The sequence below is a fragment of the Delphinapterus leucas genome, chromosome 15 (assembly GCF_059928025.1).
Source record: "Delphinapterus leucas isolate spDelLeu-1000000601 "Yukka" chromosome 15, BTC_Dleu_Yukka2, whole genome shotgun sequence".
Classification (NCBI taxonomy): domain Eukaryota; kingdom Metazoa; phylum Chordata; class Mammalia; order Artiodactyla; family Monodontidae; genus Delphinapterus; species Delphinapterus leucas.
In genome coordinates, this window is record NC_143143.1 from 75,518,871 (window position 1) to 75,532,200 (window position 13,330).

Consider the following 13,330-nt stretch of genomic DNA (forward strand, 5'->3'; position numbering starts at 1 on the left):
CGATGATTACCTGTCATTGTCATATCTGTCACCCCAATAAAATGTCACCTTCATGAGGATGGGGACCACGCCTGCCTCATTCACAATTGCAGCCTGAACAGGGTTCAGTCACTATTTGGTGAATGGATAGTAATAATAATCACAAATATATCCAGGATGCATACTATATGCCACCACTGTTGTAAGCCTTTTAGGTACCAAACTCATTTAATTCCACGTGGACTCCAGGAGAGAGGCTACTGTCACGATCTCCAGTTTAGACAATGAACATGGAGTCACTGAGAAGTAAACTGACTTGCCCGAGGGGTCACCCCACTGGTCCGTGGCGGGCCGGGACTTGAACTTGGTGCTGGCCGAATGGAGACTCTTGGTGCTGCAGCCTCGCCGCACCAAGGGGATGGACTGAAAACTGGCAATCAGAGCTGTGATTCGAGAAGGAACATGTTCAAGTAGTGGAGAGAGACAAATCTGTAAATGACACGCGTGTAAGCTGGTAATACACACCGTGGGGAAAATAAAGCAGGAGGGGGACGGGGGGCTTCAGTTTTGTGGGAGGGTGTGTTAGTTTCTAGGGTTGCTGTAACAAATCACCGCAAATGTGGAGGATTAACACAGATTCATACCCTGACAGGTCCAGAGGCCAGAAGCCTGCAGTCAGTCTCACTGGGCTAAAGCCCCTGTTGTCAGCAGGGCTGGTTGCTTCCAGAGGCTCCAGGGGAGAATCCGCTGAGATTCCCACACTAGAATGTGTGGGACCCAGGCAATATGTATATGTATTTATATATAATTTTTGTTTGTTTCGTTTTGTTTTTTTGAAGGGTCTTTGTCTACATAAACAATTTGTTTAAAAAATGTATTTCAGGGACTTCCCTGGTGGTGCAGTGGTTAAGAATCCACCTGCCAATGCAGGGGACACTGGTTCCATCCCTGATCTGGGAAGATCCCACCTGCCGTGGAGCAACTAAGCCCATGCGCCACAACTACTGAGCCTGTGCTCTAGAGCCCTGGAGCCACAACTACTGAAGCCCACGTGCCTAGAGCCCATGCTCCACAACAAGAGAAGCCACTGCAGTGAGAAACCCATGCACTGCAACAAAGACCCAACACAGCCAAAAAAAAAAAAAAAGTATTTCATAGACCCACAGACATAGAAAACAAACCTATGGTTACCAAAGGGGAAGGGGGGAGGGATAAATCAGGAGTTTGGCATTAATATATACACACTATATATAAAATAGATAACCAGCAAGGACCTACAGTATAGCACAGGGAACTATACTCAATATTTTGTAATAACCTATAAGGGAAGAGAATCTGAAAAAGAAAAAATTATGTATATAACTGAATCACTGTGCTGTACACCTGAAACTAATACAACATCGTAAGTCAACTATACTTCAATTAAAAAACAAGTATTTCAAAATTCCTGGGCCCATGCGAGGTGTAGTGATTTATCCTTAAAGGTACAGAATAATGGGTAGAGAAGAGGTGTTTACATATTTTTTTTGTCCAATCAGAGCATGTGAAGTTTTTTCATAGAGTGTAGATACCATCTCTGCCTGGTCAGGTCCATATTATATAAGAAAAATGGAGCCAACGAAATAAATGTAAAGCAGCACACCCCCATGTGAGCACCATCAACATAATTGTCCACTTAACGTATCCCATTCACTCACGTTAACAGATACTGATGGAGCACCTTTAGAGCCAAGCTGTTGCGCTTGTTATTGAGATATAGCCATGACTGAGATGGATTCATGACTGAATCCATCTGTTCTCATGAAGTTCCAGTCGATGTGCGTAGACATTATACAGGTAAACAAATAAATACACAGATAATTTCAGATTGTAAAAAAAATGCGGTAATGTAAACAGATTGGGGATGGGATAAAGAGTATCTTGGGGTGGGGATACTGCTACATTTTACGGGGTCTGGGAGGGCCTCTCTGAGGAGGTGACATGTGGGCTGAGTCCTGAAGGATGAGAAGGCGCCACCATAGGAGGTCTGAGGGAACAGTGTGCCAGGCAGAGGGAACAGCAAGTATAAAGGCCCACAGGAGGGAACAGGCCTGGAGAATCGAGGGACCAGAAATGAGGCCGGTGTGTATAAGGCATAAGGAGTAGGGAGAGTGGTGGGCGATGGGGACATGGATAGACCTTACAAAGTGAAAGGGAAGGTAATAGACTTGTTGTTATTACTGAAATGACAGTGGTGGGGTTTTTTTTGTTTGTTTGTTTTAAGTCTCCATCCCCTTTGAGTCTAGCTGAGGGGTTTCCTATGATTCCAACTCACGAAGAGCCCTCACCTTCTCCCTTAAAGCTCCATCGGCCTCAGCAAGTTGGCTCTGGTTGTGACTTCTCTGTTTATCAGCAGCTCTTGCAGGTACATTAAAATACATCCATGGGGCCTCGAAGCAGATTGAAGAATCAGACTGTTTTGAATCAAATGGGACTGCTGACTGATCATCATTACCTTAAAATATGCATTCTTTCTTGTTAAGGAATCAAGGCGCCATACTTTAAAGAACAAGAAATAAAACTTGATCTTTCTATGGAAACAGGAGCCCGAGGGAAATACGTGTGTTATAATTCCAGCATTTGGGGCAATATTTCCGCATTCCCTTTTGTTTGTATCATTTGTTACACTTTGCAAAGATATTTTCTCCTGCCCCAGTTCATGTGTACCCACTGAAATGTGTGGAAGGTATTCACATGTCACACATATTTATAATTCTTTTCCTAATCAAATAAAAAAACAGAAAACAAGGAAATGCCTGCAAATCTTCAGTTGTGCATTCTTCCTGGTAAAGCACAATGAACTCATATCTGCATTCCTTCCTTGTCTCGTATTTCATCCTTTTCTTTCTCCATAGTGTGTGTTTAACCCTATAAATGGATTCTTCTCCCACCCCTTTCGTTCACAGTCATGTGGTGATGGATGTCCATTGTCCAGTGTAGCACTGCACTGATTTTATTTTGGGCAAGCAATCCCTCTCCTCTTCAATCTGTGTGGGAGAGTTGACTCCACTAGCCTCCAGCTCTAGCTTTGGCCTCATGACCCAGGCCTTGACAAGCAGTGTGTTCTCCCTCTCTGCCCCCACCTCAGTGACTCCTGGATGACACGCGAAACTCAATGCCAGCCACGGTTTGATTTACTGGAGAGAACACCTCGCTTCTCTCCGGATTGGTTTCTGTGAGAATATGAACCAGGCCATGGAGCAGAGATCCTCTTGTGTGTGAGGTCAATACAGAGGAACAGAGGCAAGCATTGTAGAGAAATGGGGTCTTGTAGACATGATTTGAGCTCCTGGATCCAGCCATGCCTGAAGCCATTACTTTTAGAGCATGTTGTCTCAGCCTCAGAACTATTGACAGTTTGGGATTAGGTAATTCTTTGTTGTGAGGAGCTGTCCTGTGCGTTGTAGCATGTTTAATGGCCAGGTGCCAATAGCACACCGCCCCTCCCCCCCCAATGACAACCAAAAATGTCTCCAGACATTGCCAAGTATCCCTGGAGGGGGAGGAGGGGCAAAATTACCTGCGTTAAGAATCACTGCCTTTGATTGCCCGTAAGTTATGTGGGTCACTAAATGTCCTTTTCTTGCCGATTCCTTTTTGAGTTGGGTTTCTGTGCTTGTCCCCAAGGGGCTTTCTGCTCAAAGGAAAGCTTGACCTGTAATAAAAGGGGCTGGATGGCTGCAATGAATGACGGGACACCTGTTACCAAGAAGCCAGTTCTAGACTGAGCTGAGCAGTTTTATAGTCCGCAGCCGTATTCTGAGGGGGTGAGACAGAGAGCCTCATACCTCAGCCAGCTGGTGAGGAGAAACTGCTCCTGATGGCTTCCCAGGGAGAGAGGGAGGCGTGGGAGATGGCCTGGGGGCACCTCCCACACCCTCCCATTCCTATAAGACAGTTCTGCCAAGTCTCAGATGAGCTGCTGTTCCAGCCTTGTCCTTGAGGCATGCCAGACTCCAGGGTGCCATGGCGGCTACGATCCCTTGCAGCTATTATAGAAAGAAGGGTAATGTCTGTTGGGTGATTACTAACCAGTCCCAAACATGTACAGGGCTTCAGTCATCTACAAAAAATGGGGGCAAAGATCACTGACACAAGTAGATATTTCCAGACATCCCCCCAAATATAAATATTTGGCAATTTGGAGTCCTGTCTTGCCTGGAAATCCTCCCCCTTCTCCCCAGTCCCTGTGGGGACCCCAGTGTGTACACGATGATGTTGGGATCCTAGCTGATGTTTCACCTGAGAGACCCTCACCCAAAGAATGTTCTGGCACTCAACTGGTTTAAACTGGAATGAAGCTGGAGGTGTGATACCGGCCCCATCTCAGGTCAAGAGAACACAGAGAGAAGGAAAGAGTGCAGGAGACGCAAGAGGTTGGCAGGTGATGACATCGAGGTAGCAGTTCATTCGAGATATAATTCCTGGTGTTTAGAAATAAGGCAGGAGGCCTGAGTCTGTCTTAGACTCAAATTTCCCTTTTCTCCAGGGAACATCCCAATTCACCACCATCTTTGATGAGGGAAAAGTTGAGGCCCCAGAGCTCCTATCCTCAGCTGGGGACTCCTACACTTACCACTTCCTTGATCTTGAAATGAATTCAGGGCTGGGACTAAGGTAAGGCAGGTGAGGCACAAAAATGCTGGGATAATTAAGATAAATATGATTTTAATGCAATATTAAAAAAATCAAAACCGATGCCAAAAAAATCCTTAAGGAACAAAATACCAAATTTTAAAATAAAGACAGTGTCTGTTGTTTTACTAGGAATTAAAATTTGAGATGTCTGCCTCAAATTTCCTGGTTGCTAAACCAATCCTGTTTTTAAGTATCACAATGAGAACCATGGCTTCTTAAACAAACAAACAAAACCCTCAGAAGCCAGTTTATATCAGAAACAAACCTGTGATTTTTTTTTTCTAAAACAAATGAACCAGATTTTCACAATATTTTATGATCTGAATAGATATTATGTCTGAGTTGATAGAAACGCCCAATTGAGTTCGTTGACAACGGGAACAATCAAATCCTATTCCCGATTGCAGCCCTTTTGGGGTTTATAAATCCAGCTACCAAAATTCTTGCAGTCAACTCAGGATCCTCACTTCCTCGGGCCCAAAGGACCCTCCCGGCGTCTTTTGACACATTCTAGAAGTGAAGAGTATTTCTCAGGTCTGCGGAAACCCAGAGAAGAAAACTCATTTTCTGACCTGAAGGAAGGTGAAAGGCATATCTTAACAGCACATTTCAAATGCATTTGTGCTCATCACAGAAGCCTCCCCAGTCCCTGCATTATTTAGAAAACTGCAGGAGAGGGAACAATGAAGGCAGAATACGCGAGTGATTCATTCTGATTTTTCAAAAATGCAACCGAGCCAGAGAGTTACACAAAAGATCTAAAGCCAGAGTAAAACGTCTGCTGTTGGCAAAGTCAGGCAGTAAAGAGATGATGAAGCAAAAACAAACCTGAGATTTAACCTGAAAAAAAATTGAGCATTTACATTTTTTAAAAGGTGGAGAAAATTCCATCCAAGGGGGGTCTGAGGGTAAGGAAACTGTTCTGAAAATGGGAATTCTGTGCTCTGAGCTGTTCACAGCTCTGTCCCTGGAGAGTGAAATTAGCAACTGAAGGCAGATTTCACAGGCACTTGGGGGAGCGTGCTGGTGCCGCCCAGGATTTGCCACAGGGCCTCTCCACCAAGTCCTGCCCACTTGCAAGCTGCTGTCGTTATTCATGCAAAGCACAGATAATGCTGAGTGTCTGGAACGTTTTGCATTTATACGGAACGCGGCCTCTCCCTCCTAACAGAGTGATTCTAATGCTTGAGTGCACGTTGGGGCGGGGCGGTGGGTGGCTGGGAGCATCTAGGAGACCAGCATTGTCACCAACCTCCTATTTACTCTATTAAGAAAAAACCTATCTGGATGGATTACATTCAGTGGAAATGTGGGGAAATGTATAGAAAATAGGAATATGGTTAAAAAAAGTTAAACCTTAAAATATGTCCCAGGGCGACAAAGACTCCTCGAGTCTGGGTTTCAGGTCTGAGACAATGGATCATTGTGTCTGCCTTCCCCATCATGCCATGGTTCTGAGAGTTGGTTTGGGGAAGTTTAACAGAAGAGAGAAAATTTGGGAAATGGTGAATTGGGAGATGTGACTGTATTTCCTGATTTTCTCCCTGTCTGTCTTGGTCTCATCTATGTGGTTACACACAAGGCAACCAAACCAAGGTGGAATTGTGACTTTTTACACTTTTACCTGATTGTAGTTAGGTGGGCACAACTGAGCTTGGCCCCAGGTAAAGGGATCCTCCTTAACTCAGCTAACAGGCCCCGGAATACAGTTACCCCAATAGTCAGAGGAAACGATCTCGTCTCCAGAGAAAATCTCAGTCACACTGGCGTCTTCGGAAGCACTTTGGACGTTATGGAGTGAATCAGGTCCTGCTGCTTGTCGCTTACAAGATCAATTACATACAAACGGTAGAAAAGAAAGGTGCTTTCCCCCTATGTTCATAGCGACACGGTTCACAATAGCCGAGACAAGGAAACAACCTAAATGTACATGGATGGATGAATGGGTAAAGAAGATGTGGTACATATATACAATGGAATATATTCAGCCATAAAAAGAATGAAATAATGCTATTTGCAGCAACGTCATGGATGGACCTAGAGATTATCATACTAAATGAAGTAAGTCAGAAAGACAAATACCATATGATATCACTTGTATGTGGAATCTAAAGTATGACACAAATGAACTTATCTACAAAACAGAAACAGACTCACGGACATAGAGAACAGACTTGTGGTTGCCAAGGGGAAGGCGGTGGGGGGAGGGATGGAGTGGGAGTTTGGGGTCAGCAGATATAAGCTTTTATATATAGAATGGATACACAACAAGATCCTACTGTATAGCACAGAGAACTATATTCCATATACTGTGATAAACCATAATGGAAAAGAATATGAAAATAAGAATGTATATATATGTATAACTGAATCACTGCTGTACAGCAGAGATTAACACAACATTGTGAAACGACTATACTTTAATAAAAAAAAAATTAAAAAGAAAAGAAAGGTGCCTTTAATCAGAATGCCGGCAATCTGGAGAGATGGTGTGTGCCATCAGTGTGCCCCAAAAGCCACCTCTGAAGATTCGGCTTGGCCATGAAGGATTTTAAAGGGAAGCAGAGAAGTAGTCTCGGTTAATCACTGAGATGGGGTGTCAGAGATGCCGCCAACCCCGCTGCGTGCAGGCTTGTGTGCGGTCTCTTCGACTTCTTGTTATCTTCCTCTAGATGTTTTCTTATTCACACAGTTTGGTCACCCAGTTTGTTTGGGAGATTACTGAAGGGGAAGCTAGGGAAGAGGTCTGGTCATCTGTTAATTACTTATTCTTCATTTCTACTTCTTTGATCTACGGAAAGAATTGACAAGTTAGGCGAGGTTTTGTGTGGTTCAAAGATTTGAAAGGTGTGCTTGGGCTGGAGATGAGTAGAGCATGGGCGTGCCTGTTTAAAACAATATAGTTTTGCTAAAGTGACAAGAACAGGGGCTTCCTGCTGAGGGTGGTTTCCGGCAAAGAGCTGCTTACATGGACTCTTTTATTGATTAACTTTTGGAAGCATTGTATTTTCTAAATAAAACACAGCATCAGTGATGAACAAATCAGTTCTCTTTCACATGGAATCTCTCTTTCATAGCCTTCTTGGGGATGGTAGGTGCTTGGTGGCTCCCAAACAGGATTTGAACTTTGAACACTCCTGTGGAAAATTTGAGATAAAATAAGAATCAGTGCAGAGCTCTCCAACACAACACTGTAAATCAACTGTGGGTCAGGATGCTTTTGGAACAAATCACAGAAACTCATACTCAAATTGGCTTAAACAATTACAAAGTATGTTGGTTCCCATCAGTCAAAAGGTGAATCGGCTATCTGAAGATGTCTTCAAGGAACAGATCATTTCCTTCTCTGCCCTGTCCTTCTGCATTGGCTTCAGCCTGAGGCTGGAAATCCTCCTGGGTATTGGAGGCCACTGGTGTCCAGATATCAGATCAAAGAAAGCTTTGGAGGTGTCTCAGAAGAGCAAGCAGGATCTTTCTTAGAAAGTGCCAGCATCTTGAATTACCTTGGGCCCAACTGTATCACATGTCTGCTCTCGACCAAGTCACTGTCAAGGGAAATGGGTGGGGTTACCCTTAGACCAGCACTCTAGCTGGGGTGGGGTGGGGTTGGCTTCTCTGCATTCCATGGATTGGCAGGGGAATGGGAGGTTCCTGAGACGTCAAGGAACTTGTTCTGTGAGGCTGGGTTGTAGATGCTGGTAGGCATCCATGATATCCACTACTGTCTAGGAAAAACTCACTGTTCCCTACCCTCACTGAAGGAAAATTCTTTTTTCTTTTCCCGCTCACTACTCACACAGACGCTTCTGTGACCAGATGTGTGGGTTGTTTTTTTTTTTTTTTCCCACATTGACCAATTCTTCGACACCAGCTGCTTGTCCTACAATTCAGTTCAGTTCTAAAGCCATCTGTGTGGCATAAGTGGCAGACCCCACAGATTAAGGGCCCAGTCCCACGGCTGCTGCCACTTCAGATGCCAGTCCCAAGTCCCAAGTTGTCATCTGTACTTCTGGCCAACGGGCTATAATTTGGGGTTCTTACAATCCCCTCCTTGGGTTTGATAATTGGTTAGCGTGGCTCACAGAACGCAGGGAAATTCTTACTTTTGTTCACTGGTTTATTATAAAGGATATAGTAAAGGATACAGATGAACAGCCAGGTGAGGAGATACATAAGGGAAGGTCCACTGAGTGCAGGAACTTCTGTCCCCGTGGAGTTGTGAGGTGGGGTACACTACCTTCCCAGCATGTGGATGTGTTCACCGACCCAGAAGCTCTCTGGACTGCACGGTTGAGGGATTTGTTAATGGAGGCTTCATCATGTAGGCGTGATCAATTATTAACTCAATCTCCTGTCTCTCTCCTCTCCCCTGAGGATGGGGGATGCCGCTGAAAGTTCCAAACTTCTAATCATGCTCGGTCTTTCTGGTGACCAGGTCCCATCCAGGAGCTATGCAGGAGCCCACCAAGAGTCGCCTCATTAGAACAAAAGGCACTCTTATCACCCAGGAAATTCCAAGGTATTTAGGAGCTCTGTGTCAGGAACCTGGGTCAAAGACCAGCTATTAGAACAAACCAGGGAGAACATCCCTTTCAGAATACCCTTCCCCCCTCTGGGTTGGTGTCTGATACTTAAAACTAATTTCACTTTCCTTTAAATTTTACAGTGTGTGCCTCGTGCTCTGAGACAAGGACAGGTGCCAGAGTTCTGGGAAGTGGATGAGGGCGAGGAGAGCCTATGGGAGGAGCAGGGCCCAGGGCAGAGGGGGAGGGCATAGACCTGGCTCCCACATGGTTGGGTACCAATCCTGGCTCTGCCACCTCTGGGCTGTGGACCTTGGGTGAGCCAACTCATTTCTCTCCTCCTCAGTTTACCCACCTCTAACCTGAGCATAATTAATAACACCTGACTCAGAAGTTTGATGTAAAGATTATGATAACTTATATATGATACTCCCCAAACAGTGCCTGGCATATAGAAGGCATTTTATGTGTCTTCTACAAGCACTGTCTTGCAAAGTGAGGAGACATGAGACACTTCCTAGCTGGACAAAGAAATAAAGATGTTCAAGTATTGCTCAAAATGACAAGCGATGACTATTCTTATTGTAGAATTATAGTAACTCACATGTATTGTTCACTACATATAAGACATTCTTGAAATCGGTGCTCTCAACAATGTTATGGGGTAGGTACTATTATTATCCCATTTCACAGATGTGAAAACAGAGACACAAAGAAATGCAATAACTCATCCAAGTTCCCACAGCTAGTAAGGGATAGAGCTGAGCTTCAAATCCATGCAGTTTCTCTTCAAACTCCATCTTTCCTATTTCTACAGTAGGAGGGAAAATTTATGCAGCTGGGGCGGCAGAGTGGGGGTGGCAGTAGTGGGATCAAATGCTCAGTCTTTCAGATGTTAAGGCAGGAAGCCAGCAGCCAATGTCTAAAGCTGATAAGAGGAGGATGTGGAGCAGAAGGCACTCCCATACGTTGATTGTGGGAGTGTAAAATGGTACAACCACTTTGACGAACTCTTTGGAAGTTTAAAAAAATTACATGTACATCTGTCCCCTGACCCAGTAATTCCACTCCTATGTAAGATACAAGAGAAATGAAAACGCAAAAAGATGTGAACAAGAATACTTATAGCAGCTTCATTCATAATAGCCCCAAATAGAAACACTCCAAGTGTCCATCAACAGGTAAATGAATAAACAAACCACAGGATATTAGTACAATGAAATACTACTCAGCTATAAAAAGGGACCCACTACTGACGCATGCCACAATGTGGATAAGGGCTATTATTAATTGGCAGTCTTGCTTTCAGAAGTACCAAAATTCAGAAGCCATCAAAAGTGGTTGATCCTGGATGTGGACTGAAAGTCAGGAGGCGGACAAGTTGCTACATTTTCAGCCTTTCTGTACTTTTGGTAATTTGAAAAATCATGTACTATTTAATTTTCTAGCACTAAAAGGGTCTGTTTCCTCTCTCTGCCCATGGACCCTCAGTCAAAGTTTGGTTAAGGAACTGGAAGCTCCACTCACTCAAGTTCAGCTTGGAAATTTTGAGTCCAATTTGGAAAAGATGGAGATCAAATACATAGAATTGCAAAACTCAGTTCAAAGCCAAGGACATTCATCATCTAAGTGACCAGGACTTGGTGGCTCTATCCCAAGAGAGGCTCGGCAGAGATGGCTCATTCCTGGGAGGGACAAGCTGGGGGCATCTCACAGGAGAATGGCCTTGAGAATGAAGCCCACACCCAGAGGTCGTGTGTGCCCCCTGAAGGATGCTGCTATCAGCCTTGACAGAGCCCCAGACTGGAGACTGTAAATGAACTAAAAATGAGGAGTAGAGGAAGTGTGCTGTTTTTCATAAATGAAGGATCCTCTAAGCAAATTGTTCCTCACGCTGATGGGCACTGCAGTCTCTAAAGGATTTCAAAATGCAAATGAAAACAAACTTTGCTGAACCAGGGCACTCCGCTTTTGGAAATCTCCAGAGAGCGAATCCAGAACTTAACAAAAAGAGACTAAAAAAAAAAAAAAATAGGGGTTTGCCATTCACATTACGTAAGTATTTATCATTTGACAAAGAAGCAGACCTTAGGATGTGATTTGTTTGACACAAATTCTTTTTAGACACCTCCTTCCATAAATATCCTAAGGTCTGTCTGCAGGATTTAACCTGCCCGTTGTCTGTGTCCAACCCACATCCTGGAGGGGGACGGGATCCTCCCCTGGTTGGTCACTGTTTTATCCCCACTGCTCAGGGCAGGGCCTGCCACATACAGGAGTCCAGCAGATAATTCTTGTGTGAAAGAATGAATGAAAGGTTTTTTTTTGTTTTGTTTTGTTTTTGCCCCAAATTAGTTTTTTTTTAAGCGCTATATTATTAATATTTTGGGTATACATTTGGTAAGACTTGGGTAACCTTTTCCTGGTTTTCTGCTTGTTTGTTTACTTTGTTTTGTTTTGTTTTGGGGTCACAGGAACTGACTCTGGTTGCCAGGATAAACCCGCTTCGAGTGCTTTCGATGTTGTGGTCTCACTGCTTAAGACTCAGCTGTAAAACGTGGCTTTTTTTTTTTCCTTAAGTTTTTTTTTATGTGGACCATTTTTAAAAGTCTTTATTGAATTTGTTACAATATTGCTTCTGTTTTCTGTTTTGGTTTTTTGGCCACGAGGCATGTGAGATTTCAGCTCCCAGACCAGGGACTGAACCTGCATCCCCTGAATTGGAAGGCGAAGTCTCAACCACTGGACCACGAGGGAAGTACCAAAACATGGCTTCTGAGAAGAGATGGCAGGTTGTCCAGGCCTGGGTCAGTGCCCACCCCTCAAGGGGGATGGGGCGTCTTGACTGACAGGTCCTCCAGACTGTATCCAGTGGGGAAAGCTTTGTCCCCCCAAAGAGAAGTGGGATGCTGTTATTGGAGAAAGAGAAATAGCGTTATTGCCTGAAAACAGTGTTTCTCAACCCAACTGACTAACTCAGCACTTCCTTTTATGACCAATATTGTCTAATGCTGCCTTATACTCCTGGAATGAAATTCATGAATAATATGACTTACCTATATGCATACTTTAAAAGAAAATCAGAATACTGTCCTAGATGTAATACCAAGGAGAAATAGAAGGAAACTAACTTGTAGAATACTGCTTAGCATAAAAAATAACAAAACAATAGAATTATACAAAATTCAAGGATAATAAATACGTGCTTAGGAGTGGCTACCCTATGAGATTTCAAGAATCAGTGAGATGTTTGCTTCTGCTGTTGAAGAATAAGTCTGGGTTTAAAAGCAGCGAGATGATCAGAAGCCACAACTTGTACAAGAAATAAGGGAAATGAAAGAACAGATGTGGAGTGGAGACTGAGGTAAAAACTATTCAAGGTACATTAACAGCTGCTAAGAAATACTTTGTGATCTTATGGAGTTGGGTTTGAGTTACAATGAATTATCCACAGTGTTTTTACTTGAAGGAATATCTAGAGGGGAATTAAAAAGTCATGGGGGACACAGTAGGACTGTCTTGTATGTTGCAGGAGTTGGAGCATCCCTGGGCTCCTGTTCATTAAATGTCAGTGGCCTCTGTAAGAAAGAAATTGGGAAAGATTTTGAAATTTAGAGGGTATTTTGACTACCTCATCAACCCAGGTAGTTTTTGCCTCCCATTGGCTTTGACTAGGCTATTCTACAGTCCTGTAATGCTACAAGTTAATCTGTAGCAAACTGATAGTAACGCAAACGATTCCTGTCCATAGAAATGCACATTATATCCAGTAGGGGTTTATGGACCACCCTCCCCCATTATGGAAGAAGCCAGTTTTGCATCCATTAATCAAGTTCATTTCAGCCTAGAAATGTGTCTACACTTTGGATTTTCCTTTGAACTGGTTTTAAAACCTTGCTGGTTCCCTCCTTCATAACTGAGTTAAATAAAACCTTTGACATATTCACTTCATGTTTGTAGGACATTCATGATTTTACCTTTTTAAAAAAAAATATTCTTTAACAATCTCTATCATTGTGCAACCAAAGACTAACTTCTTAACTTTGCAAACTCCCCAGGCTGTATGCATTGTGAGTCACTGCATTCACACACACACACACACACACACACACACACACACACACACACACACACAGCAAACCTAAAGGGTC